General features: G+C 40.5%; 1 protein-coding gene across 4 annotated transcripts in view; it reads left to right on the top strand.

Moving 5' to 3' along the window:
• The window catches only part of LOC104150249 (synphilin-1), a 112,813-nt gene that overhangs the window by 16,779 nt on the left and 75,793 nt on the right, over positions 1 to 20,241 (top strand). Inside the window, exons 4-5 of one of the 4 annotated variants that reach the window (XM_068924766.1) lie at positions 4,433 to 4,598; positions 12,832 to 13,027. The gene's annotated coding sequence lies outside the window, so the exon portion shown is untranslated. Of the gene's footprint in view, positions 1 to 4,432; positions 4,599 to 10,750; positions 11,170 to 12,831; positions 13,028 to 13,715; positions 13,807 to 14,004; positions 14,085 to 20,241 lie in introns of those variants that run through there. The other 3 variants (XM_068924767.1, XM_068924768.1, XM_068924770.1) reach the window with 3 other exon arrangements.

Here is a 20,241-nt window from a genome sequence, read left to right as displayed (position 1 = left end):
GACCAGACATCTTCAGTAAAGAATAGCTACTTCCATGAATGTGACAGAGAGAAGTTACTTTACATTTTTCTGTACATATTTTTTTTAATTTTGATCTCAGCGGTTCATAGCTTTCTCTCTCAGTTTAGGAGAAGGGTGCTTTTGGTTCTTGTATCCACGTAATCGGACAGAATATAGTATCTTGTGGAAAAAAGCCAAGGAAAAGCATGTCGTATTCTTTTTGGTACTTCCTTATCTCTACTTTCTCTCTCTTAAAAGTGCTAACCCTCTCTGTGAATGAGTATAAAAGACACAGTCACACAACACTTGAAAACAAAGACGATACCACAAACTGAATGGACTGATTACATAACTCAAGTATCAGACTGTGCCCATCAAGTGCTTACAGCAGTCTTCATAGACGTCAGTTTACAGATAAGCTCCTGGCTGTAGTATCTTCCTACAAATCATTTGACATTAGGTATTGCCTGAACGATAAGCATATTCACAAAAAAATTTTAATGGGAAATTCACAAGAACAAGAGAGAGCTAAATTTGAAGGATGAATTATTTGTTGTAAATAAATAATGATATAAATTGTTCTGCCAGTAGCAGAGGTGAGGCAATCTTCCTCAACTTTATTGTATGGACATAAAACACATAACATGGCAATCTTTAGAGGAAAAAAAACACATTAAATTTCCAGTAGTAAATGAGAAAGTAATAGGAGAGATTTAAGTTACAAAGAAAAGTTGTCAAAGACGTCTAGAAACAAAGAGTTTTAGGTTCTGAAATACGGAAGAGCCATACTCATTCCAGTTACAGGTATGAGGAAACGTGAGTGACAGGAATAGCAAATATATTTACCTATGAAATTTCCATGGCTCCATCTAGAATTTTTTCAGGTACAAAAGGGTAGTACACAAATAGCACTGTGGATACTTTTACCCCCATACTATCTAACTTCGCTCTGAGCTCCTCTAGAATGCATTTCTTATTTAGCATCTTTTCCTTCATTTTCCTGCCTGTTTTGTGTGTGTCTTGCTTACTCTCGTTGGTTATTCCTTTAGTCTTCTGCATTGTCCGTTGTCCTTTCTTCTCTATGTTACAATAACCTAGTTGTGAGTGTAGTTCCTGGATCTCACTTGGAATCAAATTTCATGGGAGAATGTAGAGAAAGATACAAGTGACTTTTTGGATAATGTTACTGGATATTTTCAATGTATGCTTTTCATTTGTGCTTTCAAAGAGGTGATCACAAGGGACAGGTGAGCTTTCCATAATTATATTTTTTGTTTTCCAGGGGCATGCCATTTTGTTGTGGTTGTTATAGTTGGCCAGGAAGTAGTCCAATTCTACTGTGCTTTCAACAATTCAATACAGTCAGCCGTATCATAATATTTGGGGTGGGAGGTCTGTTCCTCTTTCCCTTTCTCACCACCCCCAGTAATAACTTATGCAATGCACAGGACCACTAGGGTCTTCAAAATTTTCCGCTTTTCCTGGACTACGAGGGCTTGAGTTTGCTCTTCTTATGTACATGTATAATTTACTGCACCAAAATAGCAGGTTGGTGGGATGTTCTTTGTCCTTAGTTTGCCACAACATTTTCTTTTTTTAAAAAAGAATGTTGTAGCATGTTGTAACATGAACTGATAAATCTTTCTTCTGCCCTACTTTTCAGACTGTGCTAGTCTCCTTGAGTGAAAATCTCATATGATAAACTTTTCATGAATTGAGCGTCCAGGATTATAACTGAGAAAAACACTGACTTATAAAGGTGTTCTTTCATGTGTAAGGAGAAAGGTTTATCCAGCTTGATCCTATTATAGACTCTGTTAGCACAGCTTATACTATTACCACGGCAGTGCTCCTTAAAACCTCTGAAGTTAAAAGTCTGTCAGCATTTCTTCAAAACTCATCTCTTTGGACAACACCCACCCTTCTACCTCTCCTGAACTGCGCAAATATATGTACTTTAAACAATCTGCTTAGACTAAACAAGGCACACAGATATTTATAGCTTCTCACTGTTCTGTGAGATTGTAGCTTGCGTTATGCACACTGAAAATGGGCAATCACATCAAAGGCATATGAAAGAAAAAATAGAATGGTGATGAACTTACTCTATGGTTTTAAAAATGACAGCTTCATGGAATACGGTAGTGTCTATTTCCATCAACTATCTCTATTTTTGTGTTACCACACAACAGCTTGCCTGAGACTAAAAAAAACGAAGAAAAGAGTCAAGGCTTAAATTCCACTGTAAAATAAAGCATTGTTTTTCAAACTGTTTGTCTAACAGAACTGAGGGATCTGATACTTCAGGACTGATCTGCAATCTAACTCCACTCCGACAAACCTGAACATGTCTTGTTATTTTAAACAATGAGAACAGTTTCATTATGGAAGTATAGAATTACCTCAAATAAAAGACTTCCTATATTAGCAGTGTTGCACTCTCTGGCTCCCTCGGAAGCTAGATCTGACCTTTAAGTCTGCCTCTAAGGAGATGCAAAGGGCAAACATAGGATAAGTGGCAAATTGGTTGACTTCTGCAGTATGGAAATGTGGCAGCTCTGAAAGTAAAATTGTGACCTCAGTGAAGCCAGTGGAAGTTCTGCCTTCTTCTTTTCAATAAAGCCAGAATTTCACTCTGCATGGGAGTTTGCAGTCACAAGCCCACTTTGAGCCCTCTACATCCTTTAAAAAAGAGAGAAGAGGAAAGGATTGTTTTAACTTAGTTGACCCACTTCTTTTCACCCCTACCCGCATATGAAGTGACAGGAAGTAGTTCATTCCAAACATCTGCATTAAAACAACAAAGCAAACAACAATTAAGAACATAAAATTAATAGTAGGTACTCCTTGAGAGGTAGGATTGGCCATACATTATTAGAGATGGAATTATGTTATTATGTGTCTCATTCACAACAAACATAAATGAAGACCTATGTTCTTCATTCAGTCAAACTCTTCCATCACCTTTGAGCATTCAGAAACAGTGAACTAAAATTCACTAATTGTGAATGAAGAGAACTCAAAAAAACTTAGTATTATTTTTGTATACTTACTCTTTTCTTGAAATCTTAAAAATACTAAGGTGTCTGTAGCCAACCTCTGACTCTAAATCCCCATCCACTTATCTTACGGGATAGTATTTCAGTGTATCAGAAAGTTCACAATATCTGTAAGAATTTCTGTATTACTGACTACTTATTGGAAATTTAGTTTGCCTCTAACTCAGAAAGAAACGGTAATAATGGACAATGCTGCCCAAAGGACATATGAGAGGAATTTGCCTTGTCTGTTGTTGATGTAATAGTTGAAATAGCAGGTTAAAAATTAAACTCATTCCACTGCATCATGTTCACCAAACACGCTTGTACGTTTCTCTTAAAGGCACTGTGCAATTAGAATGAAGCAGAGATTCAGCTTGAAACAGAATACATACTCTGACATTATTTCCCATATCATCGTCATGCTGACCATGTGGGAAATGAAGGATAGATATGGAGTGAAAGTATTGAAATGCAAGTTTCCACAACTGAGCTATTGAAATAAAAAGAACTAAAGAAAGAGGAAGGAGAGGAAGGGTGTTGAATAGATCACATCCACCCCGGAGAAATAATTGTGGCAAGTAAATCTCTTATTTCATTTAGACAAGAATTACCTATGTAGTTAGATACAGGATTTTGGTTTGGGTTTGGATGAGGTTGTTTTTGGTTTTTTTGCTGATGCTACCCTTGTTTAGGTTCTTGCTGTTCATCCTCAGTTAGTGTTACACGGGAAAGAATGACATGAACTGAAAAAAAAGGAGCAAATAGAGCGAATAGGAGACATACATTGAGTCAAGGATATTTCATCTAAAACAGCAGCTGACTGAAAGAACACTTGCAGAGCAAAGACCAACGTCTGAGATATGCATCTTGGTGCTGGGTTAGAATTGTTTCATATTCAGCTGCTTGGAATGTTTTATTATTTCCTTAAAATCAATAAGGTATTTGAAAAGCCATCCCAGCAGTTCAGGGACACGTGTTATTTCTACTCAACATTAGAATAGATGGTTAACAGTGACTCAACATTGGGAACAAAACTGGATCTGTAAAAAGACACATGAAAATAATACATGGAAGAATTCCTTTACCTTATAAATGTCACTTGGGCATCCGTTTGGGCACTACTCTCTATTGTCCTCAACAGAAGGACAATACCTTTTCTAATTAGCCCATGTGACTGAAATTCCTTTAAGGTATTTCACTAGTAGTTAACACTGCTCTGACCTATCTGCTCTCTGGATCTGCTGACTGTCTTCCCCACCTTCTTACACGTCATAATCAAATTTTCACCCTCTCACACTCGATGTTCTGTATAAACCATCTTCTGTCTGTGTCTTTGCTATCAGTACTTCCTATATCTCTCTATGCATTGGTCCTTCTTTTTCTGCCCTCAGGTTTCTGCCCACCTTCATGTTCCAACATGCATTTGGAAAAGCTTTGTGAACTGAAGATGTTTACCCCTTGACAGATGCTGAGACTGCATATTCCTTTACCTTTCTTAAATGGCATGGCTTCAAAAGGAGATGCAGGGTTCTGGCACGTACCAGCGTCAGGATACAGGTACTCTCTTCGTTTTGTCTGTTTTATTCAAAAAATTCACAAATCCTTTCTTTGTTAATTCATGATTATCTCCATGGTGTCCGATGTTTGAACTATTGTTTACATTTTGTTTTTGTTGATATAATCCTTAAATGATAAAAGTGACCCTTAGGATGACTTCAGGCTTGGCCTTTTCATGCTTTACTGTGACTAGATATCATAAAAGCAATAGCTGGCAGAGTACCTTGATTGTTGTGACTGGCCAGGAGACAGCCTGTTTTGGCAGATGGAGATTTGGCTGGAATGATCAATGAGTTTGTGAGCCTCCATTCTTTGTTATTGCACTGTACCATATCTGACCTAGAATAATTTCCCACAGGGTGAAGAATGTGACAGGCTATCTCGGTAAAACAGGGACCTAACATACTCTGATAGTACAGATATGGTGTTTGATCCAATAGGTTTCTGGGTTAAACTCCAAATTCTTGATTCAGATTTGCCGAGGCATTCAATTTTGACTTGGCAATCACATAAAGGGCTATGTGGGGAGGAGGGCTGAATAGCCTGATCCTTGTGTTGATCCACTGCCAGCTCCCAAACAGTTTAAAGCGACCAAAAGGCATTTCTAAACTACACCAGCTGCTAGCAGCTCCTGAGGAGCCATCTGCCAAGTTAGTGCATCTACAGCACAGACACAGTCTGGCTATGCAGCTTACAGTTCTTGCACTGGGAGGAGAAATTGTATGCAAGACACCAGCTAGGCATTAACATAAGGCTTCCTTGGAAGTCGGGCAAATTCTGACCTGCCAGCTGACAAGTTTCAAGTTCCTTTGCGTTGCTCTAGAATGGCAAAGAGACTAGACAAAGGAGAGAACATGTAATTCCGTATCTTGATTTTCAAAGCTCTCAACAGCCTAAGTATTCTGGAGTTCCCCTCATTATTCTAACTCACCACCACGACAACAATCTAGAACAACAGAGTTGTCACTAAGAACAGAGGCTGGTACTTCTATGGTGGTCCATGGGTGTGAAACACTCTGCCAAGAAAGATTCAAATAAATTGATCTGTTTTCTTCTGGAGAAAAATTTGGAACTTACTCCTTTGCCAGTTCAAATAACAATAATAGCTCAAGGGAAAAGACACAAAAGAAAGAGGAGGAGAAAAGGAAATGTGTCTGGAGAAGACAAAAAAATAACTCTAATGTAGTGTACAAGGCTAAGAGGATAAAGACAAAGGAAATATGAGCGCTGCATAAGATGTATTATCATTGGCTACTACTATGATCCTTATTGACATATTGAAAAGAAGAAAACGAACCATCAGAGATAGAATCTCCACTGGTATAAACCAGTATCATTCTTTCCTGACTGCAAAAAGCTATGCCAATTTAGAACAGCTGTTATTTGGCACATGGTTTTTTTTTCTAGTCTTATTTTTGTAAATCACAGTGATGATCACGGGACAGAGGGCGGATTGACAGTATGAGCTGTGAATCTCTTGGGACGTGTCTTCTGTTTTGAGTTTTCAAAGTCTTTTGAAACTTGCTTAATGCAATGCTATTTGAATAACTAACAAAGTTTTCTTTGGCAGAAACCCTATTTGGTATCAGAACAACTAAATGATGACTTCAAATGATAATTACCAGATCATGTTGCTGGTTCATAATTGCATGTTTGTGTGTTGGGAGAGGGAGAAATTAAATTCTGTATCATTGACCATGTCAGGAGAATTGCTATTCTGAGTTCAGAGGGACTGAACTTAGACTTAAACTGATCTTTTGCTTTGAAAATACGCTTTCTTCTTTATGGCGAACAACATGTTGTTTCTTAATTAGGTTTTAGTCTATTTTGCCCCCAGTCTTTATCTGCTTGTCAAGTATATTTATAAAGAGTATCACAATCCAGTAAGACTTTACAATTGTACTTTTTTACAAATGAGTTATTGCAAACAAATAGGCATACATATTGTTCAGCAGCAATGGCAGAGTTGTAGAAAAAAGAGACTAAATTATTTCTTCTTTAGTTCACAGACCTTTCAAGTAGCTGTGAACTAGATATCAGAGATGGCAAACAGATAAATAATTAAAATAGAGAAGGAAAGCAACAGCAAAATACAGCATAGCCAAAGGAAAATATTGGCTGAAATGAGTTGTTTTTAACTGCATCTATACAAGGAGAAGAAAGACAGGCTTTCTGTAGACAGCCATCAAGTAGTCAACTTAGGTAAAGTCAGTCTGAAGGTTCACAAAATAATTCACTTTATCCCCTGGGAATGTGCTTTTCTTTGTTCATATTACTATTTCAGATCCTATCATGGAAGTTCAGGCAGGGAGGTGTTTTAGTAAGCTCTGGTGAACATAGGTGTGCTAAATAAGCTCATGTGAATTGGAATTAGTTTATTAGGGTTTTTTTGTTAACAGAAGCTCTGATTATGTTCAGAAGCACGTCGATATTGTCAGCAGTTGAAGAAGGTGAAAACCCTCAACAGGTGACCACAAAAATGAGCCTGCCTTTTCTATGATGCTACAGGTGACCTGGCTGCTTCCTGGGACAAAGCGGCATCTCTAACGAACACACCCATAGTCTCTTGCTGATGCTCATGCATGAGTGCCTCTATTCTACTTCTATGCAGCTGCCACATCCATCTGCTACAATCCCATTTTCGAAAGTTTGTTGTTATTTTTACTTACATATTGTCTTTGATCTTAACATGAATGTTTTGAGACATTGTTTAAGAAGAGATCATGATGAGAGTGACTTGTAACTGTGTAGTATGGGCGCCATTAGCACGCTTACTTCTGTAAGAAGCAAAGCAGACCACTGCTTAAAGTATCTTCCTTTGAGCTAACCCAACAGTGAATCCTTCTGTCTCCTAGATGATTCACAGAGAGAGAAAGAGAGAAAAAGAATTGGTGTTTACTGCCAAAAATTTATTTTCAGGGGCTACTTTTACCTATCAGTGTGACAGGTTCCTTTCATATAGATAGATAGATGTGCATGTGTATGTGTATGTGTGTGTGTGTTAGATCTGAGATCCAGCTGGCCTAGAAAAGAGAAAAGAGCAACCTGTCCAACCATTTAAAACTTCTTTATCTTGCTTCTGTGGCCCCCAGCCTGTTTCCCCTGGGACTGATTGCAAAAGAGTTGGTTTCAGCAGTGAAGTACCAGGCCCCAATATCAGCATTTGGCTGACTCCTGAAGTTGAAGCTTTTCTGCTCTGCCATTTTAATAATAAATAGTCCTCCTCTCTTATGTAGAGATTCATTATGAAATAGTCTAGAAATCCTCCTTTGCCTTCCTCCTAGGCCTGTATTACACGGTCAGTTGTTTTCCAGAGATTTCTCCAGATTGTTTTTCCTATCATTATTGGAGCAATTACTTAATGATTGTTTGAAATGTCTTGCTTTGACCTAATTCAGGAGATGATGGAGGCTTCTGTCAAGTGATTGACAGTAAGTGTAGATTTAAAAATTTTTAGAGTCCTGTTATTAACTGGGGCATCTTCAAGACAGCTTAATTAGTAATGACTTATTATTGATTATGGCTTGTAACATTTCTCATTAATTTGCAGGATTGCTGTGATTAGAATTCACTTCTAACTCTTAAAATAAGCTTATGATGGTGCAGCTTTTGCTTAAGACCCAAATCAAACACAGTGTTTGGTTTTAATCCAGTTAAATGTGTTGCACAGTCAGGATTTCCTGTAATGACTCATTCATAGCCCTACTGAATTGAAAAGGATACGTGTAAATCGACATTGAACTTAAACTCCAAGACTTTTGACTTCTTATCTTGCCTTTAAATTGGCACAGTACAACATGTTTATACTCTAGTCATATAAAGAAACAGCTCCTCCTTTTTTTTCCCCTTGTTTCTCTTCTCTAATGAGGTCATACCAAAGAATGCAGGTCATACATACAGGATGGGAGGAAAGCAGAGTGTAAAACTTGACAACAAACTGCACATGTACTCCCGGTATAACATAGTTGCTAAGTGAAGGAATTCCCATGAGCTAGTTAGATGCCGTAAGCTAATACAGGGACTTATGGGATTCAGCTACTTTGCAGGATCTGCTTCTGTGTATGCCCTTGTCTTCTGGTAAATGCAAGCCCTCTTGCTCCTTGGCAAAAGAGCATTCCCATAGTAAGCAATCTGAGTTTGCTGTTGGAGGGAGAAGAAACTACATCAGGGCAGTTATGGAGTAGAGGATACAATCTGTTGATTCAGGGTCCAGTCAGTTTATCTTGTGGTAACCTGTTTGCGTGGCTGTATCCACATGTGATCTTTGTATAGCTAGCAGAGAAATATCAAAAAGAAGAAAGGAGATATGTTATTGTCTGTGAATTGTTTTGAGGACCATGCTCAAACCTTTTTCTGATTTGTCAACATTTATTTTCCAAATGAAAATCTGCGACTTCAAATATTTACAAATTCAAAGTTGTGGGCTTGTCAGTCTCAGGAAGTTCAAATGAATAATTTACTTATCTATCCAAAAAACTTTTGAAAGGTAGCTTGAAAATATACTGGAAATATATGGATAGTAAGAAAATTACTGAGAACAGTTTCATTTTTACAGTAGGCAAAGGTGTAACTAAAGCCAGTGTCAGAGTTTTGAAACTCAGAGCCAAGCAAGAAATTGGACCAAGCATACATAGTTTAGCAGTGACGCTAATTATCCGCTACAACAATGTATTTAGGAAGGTAATGATCAGGATTTAGATCACTTTCTGAAAAATATTCTCTAGTTCAGACAGGAATTATGGGCTTTTATGCCAGAAGCTAGAGTAGCTGATTATGATAATTGTTTCTGACCTTTTGATCCAATAATACCATGTGCTAGCTTTTCAACCATATATATTATGTTCAATTCTCCTGCACAGTTCTGCTAAATGTGTGAGCAGGAGCTTGGATCTCACATTGTGAAATTCTCTGTCTGATTCACACAACAGAACAGATCAAGTCAGTAAGCATTTAATAAAACCCAGATTTGAGATTTCTTCCTTCATGCTAGTTGCCAAGTAAATGACCTCTTAAGTTTGCAGAAAATACCTTCATGCGCGATCCCAGAAGCAAAGCTGTATGCATTAAAAGATGTTTTCAAATTAATTATTCAAGTTTTCTTAATCCCATTTCTCCTTATGAATGGGGATCCACCCTGCATTCTTTTCAAGGCAACTTCTTGCTCTCTGAAATTTATTGACAGCAGATTGCCCCAGAGCGGGCTAACAGATCAGGTTCAGACATTATGAACAACATGAAAAATAGTACAAAAACATGGCAGAAAAATAACTCATTTTTAATGCAGTCCCAGGCGCATAGTCTCATGGTTCTTTCAGGTGTAGCAATTACATGCTGAAAAATAAGTGCACCATCAGATTCATGAATATGAGACTGTTTGTTGTAATATAAGCTAAACAACAGCAAGTTAAGTACTTCCAGTAGCTTGTGACATGTTTTCTTTGTTCTCTTAATCAAACAAAATGATGCCTATACATACATTTGCTGTATGTTTACATGCTTTTCAGAATGGAACTGTCTTTCCACACTGAGTAAAACATTTGATATATTGTATGAAAAAAATGAAGGTGGGAAAAAAATAGAATTATTTTTGGAAATTTAAAGCAAGTTTAACTTGGATCTGTGTCCTCTTTATCTCCTGTCAGAAACTGAAGGTGAAGGTAGGAACAATGCACCTGCTTTGGGCTCACTGTTTTGAAATGAATACATAAATTGTGTAATGCTTTCAGAAAGGTAGCTATTCCTACTGAGCCTCAAAGCTGGATGGGATCCTTTTTAAATAGAACATTTAAATGCCACAGTGACTGCTCTAAATGACCATGAGTCATCATAGATCATATGACCAAGTTGGTTATTTCTGCAGATGCACTTACACGGTAGTTGCTACTTTTCACTTAATATGATACTATAGGTGATGTTCTTTACACCCCAGCAGGTGATATTACACCCCAGCAGTCCTAGCTGACCATCTGGAAGTCTGCAGGCTGCCTTTATATGTGAAGTACTTGGAAAAACCCTAGGGCTTTAGCAGCTGTTTATCTATACAACAGAACGCTGATTCCCAACCTTGCTGTAATCGAGCTGCGCTGGAGAAAAATGGCCATGTACTGCACTGTACTGGGGTCATCTCTTCAAGGTTCTCCTGCCTCCTTTCCATTCCTCCTCACCTTTCCCGCCTCAGGGTTGCTGCACGTTTCCAGGAACAAATGTAGAGGAACTGGAGTTGGTCCTGCACAAGAACAGCAAAGCTCTTGCAAGACATATCTATATGGACTTTATGCCTTCACCGAAATATGCTCATGCCTTCATGGGCAGTATTATCAAGCAGTACAGCATTTGCTGTTAAATCTGCTTCGAGGTCATAGGAGCTTCAGAGCTAACAGACAGTTTTCTCTAGTTTCATTAACATCAGTGGAAGGATTGCTATGATTGCTTCCGACTTCCATGAGCGCTTGACAAGGGCTACAGATTTCAGTTCTGCAAGGCGTTGTTTGTCTGCAAAGATTTGGCTTTTCCTGCACGCATCCAACCACAAGCTTTACAGTTATGCAAATACCAGACTCAGCTTCATCGGGTAGGAATACTGAGGTTCAAAAACTATGAAATGATCCTGGAGAAACTTTATAGAAAAACAGTGTGCAACACATTTTCAATCCATCTGTCACCTTTGCAAATAAGGTTACAGATGAGAAGAAACTTATATTTCAACGAAAATTTTGTGTCTTTTTGTACATATGGTAAAAGATGGTGCCATGTAATTGGCAGTAAAAATACATCCTGAAATTTTTACAGGAACTGAACTTGTATATCATAATTTACTTTTTGTACAGGCATATAGCCTAATCAGCACTTCTTATTCCAGCAATGGATTCAGAAGTGGATATATAAACAGGGGTATCAGCTCTAATTGAGATACTATCATATATAACACATACAAAGACACTTGGCAGGCTTTTATCTAACAGGCTGAATTTGCATATGGATGGTATTTATAGCTTCTAAATTAAAATAAGGTTTTTCTGGTTTTGGTTTTTCATCAGTGCTGTTCTTCAAGCAGGCCATAGTCCTATATGACGTTGTGTTCTGGAGTTGACCTGCATTCCTATCAAACCATTTAATCACACACAGCTGACCGACATTCCTTTAGAAAACCACCTAATCAAATGCATTACAAATACCCCAAATGGTTACTTAATCTCCATATATGTAGAAGCGTGAAACATGCGGTGTCCAAATATACCCTTTCGTAAAAGCAGAAGACATAAAAGCAAAAGACATTTCCAAAATAAACCTTTTAACCTCTGCACCCTCAATCAACATAGACCATTTTTACGGTGATTAAGATAGCGTTGTTCCCTGTACCCTTGCCTGGTGTCGAAGAATAGAATTTACTGTAATCCACATTCGAGTTTCTTTTTTACACATCTAAAAAATGCAATTTAAGGAGAAAGAAATAGAACAGCTTTCCATCTTTGGGCAAGTGTATCAAATGAGCTGCAAAACATCTGAAAATACATGCAGTTGCAGTGCCTAGATAGCTCGAGGGAAATATCATGGAGTACTATGTTGCCTTTCATCTCCAAGTCTCTGGGTTCAGCAGAAAAGTGTCTCGGGGTTGTTACTGTCTGATGGCTGTGTCTCAGGATTAAGTGGAAGTGGGAGTTAGCGATTGCTTTTTTGCGCCTAGTAGCCGTGCTATGATTAGTACTTTCCTTACAAATCCCTAGAGGAAGGACAGAGACCCAGTGAGTTAGAGACTGAAGTGTTTTTCCCGTTTCCAGAGATAATTCATCCAAAATAGCGTTAGGAGCTGACTGATGTGGGTATACTTGCAGTACTGCTGAGTGTGCTATATTTGTTCTGTGGACAATAGTTCTCCGTAATGCCAAACTAGCATGAATTCACTTTAATTTACTGCTCACATCTTTGGGGTTTTTGCAATGTTTGCTTATCAGAAAAAAGAGAATCTAAGAGGTTCTGATTTCTCTTTTGAAATGTAAAAGCACACAAAAAGAGGGGAGGGGAAAAGAGAAAGGAAGGTATAAAACTGGAACATTTAGGAGGCCGGATGGAAAATGTGCATAAGAACACGAGGCGAAAAAAAGCCCTGTTAATGCTGTGAAAACATGGCACAAAAAGGCTAAACGTAAATTATGAAAACAAGGAGAAATGCATGTAAAAGAACCTCCAGCACAGCCCAAGGTTCACTTTTCTGCTGTTTCCCGGTTCCCGCCAGATGTCATGGTGGCAGGACGTTGCTCAGGTGAACATCCTCCTCCAAGCAGCAAGCGCAGCGCTCACGTTTGAGGAACACCTGGCTCGTTTTCAACAGAATTACCAAACGTGCGGGACAGCTGGATGCAGAAGCACCTTTTGTGGCTCTGCTCACCCTCAGTAGTGCGAAGCAACATCCGGCTTTCTCACAAAGGCAGGTAAGATTAGTTTAATGGAAATATGTTCTGCGCATCGCAAGGGTGCCACCAGCCAGCTCCATCTGCACGAACTGGAAGGAAGCAGTGTTGTGCGCTTTCCAGGTTTTATAGTAGACCCAAAAAGCAAGGTTTTATTTTAAACAGATGTGAACGAATTGAACTCAATATTTTCAGGTATTTTTAGTGCAGCACAGTGCCATGTGCTTAACATTTTATACAACAGCGTAGTATTTTCGAATGTTTGGGGTGGCTTTTTACACACCATAAAAATCGCGTGGGATGTTGCCAACAAATTGCAGCACGGGAGGACACACCTACTGCTTTTAGCACGTTTTGTTAAGCGCCTTTCTTAGAGAAAGGGAGCGCCGCTTCCTCGGCAGCCCCGAGCGCGGCACGGGCGCGGGGCGTGCGGGCACCGAGGCAGGGCGGCCCCGGCCCCGGCCCCGGCGGCAGCCGTTACTGCGGGGGGGCGGGGGCCGCCTCAGCACCGCGGTAAGGCGGCTGGGGGGCAGCCGCCCCAACGGCTGCGCCTCGCGCGCTGGTCACGTGGCGGCGCCCCCCGCGCCCTCCCCAGCGCCCCGAGATCCCGGAGCGCGGAATGGCCGCGGCGTTATTGTGACGCAGGCAGCGAGGCAGCCGGCGGCTGCCTCACGGAGCGGAGCGGAGCCGTGCCGCGCCTCCCCCGCTCCCTCCCCCCCCCGCCGCGTCTTGCCGCTGCCGCCGCCGGAGGAGCGAGCGGCGCCTCCTGCCCCGCGGAGCGCTCGGCCGGCGGGGACGCGGTGAGTCCCGTTCCCCGGCAGCCCCGGCCAGACGGCCCCCGCCAAGTTTGCGGCGGGGCCGCTGGCCGGTGGAAGGGGCAGGGGCTGAGGGAGGGGCTGAGGTGGGCGAGGGGGAGCGGAGAGAGGCGCGGGGAGCGGGGGCGCTGCGGGAGCCCAGCACCGGAGGGGAGCGGCGGCGGCGGCGGCGGGAGGTAGTCGAGAGGCGGCACCTGGGTCCTTCCCCTTCTCCATCACCCAGCGGCTGCCGTTAAACGGCCGCGTCCGAGCGGAGGGGTGAGGTGAGGTGAGGAGGGAGGACGGCGCCCGGCCGCGCCGCAGCGGGACGGACGGGGGGCGCGCAGGGACCCCCGGCAGCTGCCCGCGGCGGGGGCTTTGTTGCTGCCGCTGACACCGGCGGCGGGGGCGCGGAGGGGCGCGGAGCCCGGCTCGCGGGGGAGCCGGTAGCGGTGACCGTTGGCGGCCGGGCCGGGTTGGTGCTCGGCGGCTCCCGGCGCGGTAGTCGGCTTTTCCTGTCAGGGCCGTTCCCGTGGGACAAGGGCGAGCGGGGCTGCTGGGGCGGCGGCGGCAGGGCGAACCTGGCCGGGCCGGGGGGACGGCGTGAGCCGGGGGCAGAGAGCCCCTTCTGCTGAGAGGGAAAGCGTTGCCAGCCGGCCCCGGGGAAGTGCTTTCCCAATGAAATCAGGGCTGAATGTGAGGGATTTTATTAGGACTAAGTATATACATGATGTCAGTTCTCCGAAGTGCCACTGTAAAAATCATTCTAGTGCAGCTTCTCTGTGAAATCTGAAGCCAATGCAAATTTATTTCTGCTCTGTTCAGAGCCAAGCGTCCCTTGTGGGGAAATAGCCTTAAGCACCGCATGTGTTTCACTAGAGCATATTGAAATTTAGAAGAACATTAAGTAGAAGTTGCCTGCTTGTAACTGCAGGGAAATGTTAATGGAAGCAACTACAGAGTTACCTGATAGAAAAACTGTATTTTCGCTTACGCTTTGGTCAGCTCAAGAGTATGTCTTTGCAACACCAGAGACCAAACCTCTTTTTCGTGCTGACATCGATGAGAGTTCTTTATGTGACCAAATATATTTTGTAAGAAGAAAAGCTTCAGGATCAGGTCCTGATAGTACCTAATACCAATTAGTTCCCAAATAGTCTCAAGCTTCATTGTCAGTGTTATTGCCTCATGGCATTTTCGATGTTTGGCTTAAAGCCACAACCCTAAGAGATAGATTAATCAGAGTCACAACACCTTAAAAAAAAAAAAAACCCAAAACAGAAAAAAAAACAAAAAACCCTTCTAGTCCCAGTGATTCCATAGAAAATATTGGAAGCACGGCCTCACTGTATACCTAAACAATCTAACCACAAAAAGTAACCAAAAAAGTTTAAAAAAAAAATTCTGAAGCAAATCACAGGCTTGTTGGACCCATTCATGATATTTAAAAAGCTTGAGAGAGGGATACAATCATAGCATTGGAAGATAAAAAGAATTTTCTGTCTTGTGCAAGTAGCTCTGATTCTGCAACCAGTAATTATGTTCAATTATGTGCATGCATTTAAGTCATTGTACAGTGTACTGTTGCAGACTTTCATAGTATCCTGCCCTAAGCAAAGTCAGTGAGTGTATGTCGTGCATATACTCCTAAGGAGCCATAAACGATAGGATCCATCGCCTTACTACCACCCATAAATGTAAGCTCTTTCAGCCAAAGATCCACTGCGAATAGCTCATGGGCTGCCTGGTGACATGGTAGGCCACCCAGTTTTCTCTTTAATACTGCTAGGGCTATGAGTATGCCTATGTGTGCTGTATCTGGGGCCACGCTTTGAAGTTTTCGCATCTAAACTGAAAATCTGGTCATGAGAGCAGGGTTGAGGTATCCTTCAAGAGGGAGTTTAGACCCGTTCAGAAAAACTTTTTATGTAAATATGAAAATTAGAGTTTGAACTAACTTGTCAAAAAAACCCATGTCTCACCACTGTAGTTATGCTTCCAATATTATGTAATAATTTTTCCTTTACACATCCCGTCAGTTAGGACAGAGGTATGGCACCCATGTCTAGTGCAGAAAGGAATGATTTTCAGCACTCTTCCTCAGTTGTGGTATATTTCATTTCTGCACATTTTCGCACGTCAAAAACTGACCTATGCAAACAGACTGTTCCTTTTCACCCAATCATTAACTATGTCATAACACAGCAGTTAGTCATCTTTCAGATCTTTATGATTTCTAATCTGTGTCCTTGACTCAATGTGCTGCAAAAAGCAAATGTGGCTTGTAGCTTGGCCAAAAGGCAGATAAAATAGAACCACTTCAGAGGAAGTGGGCAGTGGAGAGTGATCTACTAATCTGAGGAGACTCTAAGGAACTGGCCTGTTAGCAAAGCCTTGTTTGAGTAAGTGGGCTACTATTTTCAGTGGCCTTTTAGCATAAGGAGATAGGCAATCTTTCGCATAAGCAGATCACGTAGTAGGTAGTAAATGATATTAAACAGAAGCTTACCAATATTTTTTCTGTAATGAGAAGAAAATGACATAGTAAGCCAGTATGACTTGATTTCTTTTGAGACCACTTCTAAGTTTACAAAAAGCCACAAGTCAAGAGGTAGACCAGTTGGAGAAGGTGACTGAGTGGTGTCTTTGAATATGCAGTCCCTCCTTTGAGTGCTGGGAATAAGTGATTTTTTTTCCCCCATTTGTTTTTTCATGATTCTGAAACCCACAGTAGTATCACCTTGCCGCCAAATATCTTCATATTATGTAATCATTTTTGACAAGGCATCAACAGAGCTTCAAGGAACCGTGAAGTCTTACTGCCCCTCTGCTTCCCAATCGCCTGGTCTTTCTGGGAGCTGAAACCTGTCCCCATGGTGAGCTCTGTAGCACAAGGTGGCTCTGGTATATTGGGATCACCTCATCCCTCATATACCTGAGAGATGATACTACCCACACTGGTAGAGCTCTCATTCTCACACAGTCCTCTTCCAGGACTTCCCAGTCCTCTTGTCTCCACATCCTCAGCAGTTGTGCCCTGTTTGAACGCTTTGCTCATTTGAATTGGGAAGAGGAAAGCGTGACAGCCCTGCTGCAACTATTCTAGTTTCTTTCCTCTGAGATGGAGATGTGCAGATAGCGCTGTCTTGGCACTGAAGAGATGCTAGCAAGTTGTGGGAGCGCTGAGCCAGAAGCAGCCCTGTGTGGGACATGCAGCTGTCACAGAGAGCACAAGAGTCATCCTGAGAATAGCACAGAAATATTGGTACATGCAATTGTAGCATCATTTGGTCTTGTTTATAGTTGGAATGGCGATGCAGGTATCGGTACACCGCACGTTGCTGACACGAGGAGGAGCAGCTCCAATGGTCTTTGTGGGATGCAGCATATTTTTACCCTTGCCCTGTTCTTAAACATTTCAGCTGACTAGATGGGATGTGTAAATAGAGTTTTATTTCCACCGCTGTCTGTCCCTCCTTCTCCTGTTGAAGCTCCAGGAGCAATCCATGAGTTGCTAACATGCTTACAGGAGCAAGGAGAGAAAGTGAGGGGGGGACCTACCATTTTTATTTCAACTTTACTAGAATAAACATACATCCGTTTCACATTACGGTTAAAAGTAAGATGCCAGGTTCCTTCTCCTCTTCCTCCCTCTTGCCGCCATGTTCGTTAACATTAAGTAAAATAAAAAGTAAAATAAGGAACCAGTTTGCCAATGCTTTACTCTGTATTACTTAGAGAATACAATGATTCTGTACAGTTGAAATGTGTATTTTCAGTGTTAAGATGAAAAAATATGCTTAAAAATTGTTAAGAGGTTTGAGATTTTGGAAGGTAATGTAGTTGTTCTTTTCAACTGTTGTCAGAAGAGGACCATAACTAAATTAAAGGAAATAAACACATTTTCTTAGATAATTAGCAAGAAGACTTGGAGGAGAGTTGTGTCTAGGGTTGCATTTTTTTCTGGCAGATATATATATATATATATATATATAATTTTTTTTCCCCTCAAGGCACAGGAGATAGGCTTACATGGAGCAGGTGCATAATAAACACAAGGGAATTCTCTTTAAATGCAAATGTGGTTGTGTAGTAGATTTATATGCACAACGGAACAATTGGAAACATTAAAATAGAACATATGCATCAGATACCTTATTGATTTAAAGTCTCAAGAGAGGTTTTTAACTGAGGGGGAAAAAGCAATCTATCAATTATTGTAGTAGCAATATCACCAGCTGCTTACCTGTCTTAAGTTGTAATTTCATCTTCTAAGACAAAGTTGCAGTTCCAAGTGCTTCACTGGTATGAAGATTTTACAGTTAGCAAAGAGAAGAAAAGTACAATTTAGGTTTCACAGTTTGGTTGTTGGGATAATCCTTTATTAGACATATTTTCTTGTATTTTAAGGAGCATTTATAGAAGTTTATTTGGAAAATGAATATGGTGGATTTGCAGTTTTTATAAAGAGTAATTGAATAGCACTTGAAAGTGTGTTTGTTTTTCTAGCCAAAATGTAACATTAGGTTTGTAAGGTTTGCTCTAAGCATTTCCTTTGCTGTTCCGTTTCCTCTCCAGTTCTTGTTTGCCATCAAAATGCTGGCATTATTTTTTCTTTGTTTAAACGGGAGAAAAAGACATTGTCTCACTTATCTTTTAAGTTCAATACAATGTATTACATGACCTCTACTACTGGATAATCCCCCCTCCTTCCCACGTGCATGCACGCGCGCACACACACACGCACAAACACCATCTGTATTATTGTTATTCTATCGATCTGGAATTTACCCTCTGAAATGAAATTTACCCTCAGGAGCGTAACACTTCCCTTCAACTCCCCCATTTTAGCAAACTTGTTTACATCTGTGAGTAAAAATTAGGCTGTGCTGCATAGCTTTCTCACACGTGCATGACAGCACTACATACCAGATTATGTGTGGTAGTTATGTTGCTCCACAGGTTATTCACCCATGTAATTCTTTTGCAGGATCTAGCCATAATGGCTGGCATTTTTCTTAAATAATGGGGAGATACATTAAACTACCCAGTCTAAAAAAAATATAACTGCTGGTGTATTTATGCCTGCAGGTACACGTCTCATGTTCTCTTGTATTAAAATACAACTTGTTGTATGATAGCTTTTTGTAAATATTCTGCCTTTAGTATGCTACCCTGGGAGTTCCAGTTGTAGTCACAGTAGTAAACTTATGAAGAGTGTAAGAATTACTTTTGAATTGGCTCAAGATTTTCAATATTAAAGTTACCATCATGGCGAGAGATTTAGTAGAATATACGTAAATGCGGTCTATAAACTTTTTAATGCTTTTTTACATTTTTTAAAAGGAAAACAAAACTGGGAAATGTAGTGCATTCAGAAGCAAAAGAGTGCTAGCAAGGTGAACGGACCCCATATATTCTTTGACCCACACTTCTGTTGTGCTTAGACTAAGTATACTCAATGGATTTTTTTTTTCTCCTCTTGTACATTCTGATAGTCTTAAGGTATGTGCTTTAATTATGTTGAGTACTAGGATTGTATCGTTTTGGAAATTCATATTTTGAGCGCTGGATAAAGCACAATATTTGTGCGTGTTGCTAGGACATGGGCAGAAACTTATCTTGAGTTACAAAATGGAATCACCAGGAAATGAAGATATACTTACATCATTAATTATTTGCTTTTTATTAACCTAAACCAGATTTTAAATTAGAGGTAAGGGAATTTTATAGTGGCTAAATGTAAGCAATTGTGACTAAGTACTGTAATCGTTGAACTCCATGAATGCTTTTCACTTTGTATCTGTAGGATCGTGGTTGCCTGGACCCCTTGGCCAGCATTGTTCTTGTTTCAGTTAACGGGCATTCTGGTGGTAGATGCGAATAAAGAGAGGCAATGCTTCTGCAAAACAAGCAACGGGTTAGGAAAAGAAGGCTTCAGCCATTCACTGTCCTTTTGAATATGATACATTCTGCAACATCTTGATGCAAGATTTGCTTAAAGCAATTTGATAGGATAATTTTCAGGAGTATGAGTCTGTATTTTTCCATATGCATGCTTATAGTTATTTGTATATGGTATATTGAGTTATCCTTAGGAGAAGGAGAACTGCCTTTCAAAATCAAATTATGATAACAGTAATAGATGTTATGACTAAACAGTCCAAATCTTGGGAAAAAACACTGGCGAACTGATTAGTCACAAGTTTGAAAAGAAATGCGTTTGTGATATATTGTTACAGAGCAGATGATGCAGTTCCAAAAGTTAAAGTTAGGAAGCTGTTTATGTAGTTTAATACGTTTATGTTGGTTAATTTTCATTTAGTATAGTTAGTGTTAGTAGATCATGTTTGTATTTTTGGTAAACTGTGGTGGTACTACTTTTGGTGATATGTTGATTCTTTAATTCTAGATTTAGGGTGGCTGTTTACGAATAGCTCA

This window comes from Struthio camelus, chromosome W, assembly GCF_040807025.1.
Source record: "Struthio camelus isolate bStrCam1 chromosome W, bStrCam1.hap1, whole genome shotgun sequence".
Lineage (NCBI taxonomy): Eukaryota > Metazoa > Chordata > Aves > Struthioniformes > Struthionidae > Struthio > Struthio camelus.
Note: the sequence above shows the minus strand (reverse complement) of the source record. Positions and strands in the feature narration are given on the sequence as shown.